Below are 931 nucleotides of genomic sequence, written 5' to 3' on the forward strand. Positions count from 1 at the left end.
CCGCCGGGGGGGGGGGGGGGGCGCGGGGGGGGGAGCCGCTGCAGACTGATTCATCGGTACTGGGGGGGGGGCGCAGTGGCCCCCCAGGAGTGGGCAGATCAGGGGTGGCAGAGCGGTGGTCTGCATCCTTGCTAGCAAGCACGGGGTCATCCCAGCACACGGACCAGCTGGGACTGGTGATGAACCCCTCAGGGCTCCTGTCTCCTCTCTGGTTCTTTCTTCCCACATCCCAGCCCAGCACGGGGAAGGCCGACGGGCTCCTGCCTCCCCCCCCCGGGCTCCTCCGATGGGCAGCCTCGGTGGCAGCAGGGAAGCGCTTCCACCAAAACCTCATGTTTTGAGATAAGAATCCTGTTGGCTCTGGGCAGAGAGCACCTTGTTTTCTGAGCATCTAAATTTGGATCCTCACCATTCACAGAGCCGCTGGGATGCTTCTGCTTGTGCCCCAGGCAGACATGCCCCAGCATCACCACGGAGCCCAGCACCTTTCTGGGACACCAGTGTCACTTTTGGAAGAATTATGTAATTTGAAGCATCTCTCAGATTACTACGTAGCGACATATTTTTTTCTCCTTTTGATGCCATTGCTCATTTGATTGCAGCTTTTCACATATTGCGGTTCTTCAAATCCTCTCCCTAGCAGCCCGGCACGGGCATACCGGGGTTTGGTTTATGATCTCCATCTTTAAAACACTCAGTCTTCTTATCCCCCATTAATTTTACCACGGGATCCAACTGGAAGGTTTGCCTTTGACCAGTGGTGTCCCACCCCCCCGTACCTGGGGGCAAGTGTTGCAGGGTCTGCCCCCCTGCCCTTGGGGTCCCCCTCACCTCCCCAGAGGAGCAGTGGGAGGATCGGGCCTGCAGTGACCTGGCACTGGGCACAGCCGCGTCCCGGACTGCCGTGACAGCGTCAGAAACGGGGTGAGGA

This window comes from Charadrius vociferus, unplaced genomic scaffold (assembly GCF_000708025.1).
Source record: "Charadrius vociferus isolate BGI_N301 unplaced genomic scaffold, ASM70802v2 scaffold1578, whole genome shotgun sequence".
Classification (NCBI taxonomy): Eukaryota; Metazoa; Chordata; class Aves; order Charadriiformes; family Charadriidae; genus Charadrius; species Charadrius vociferus.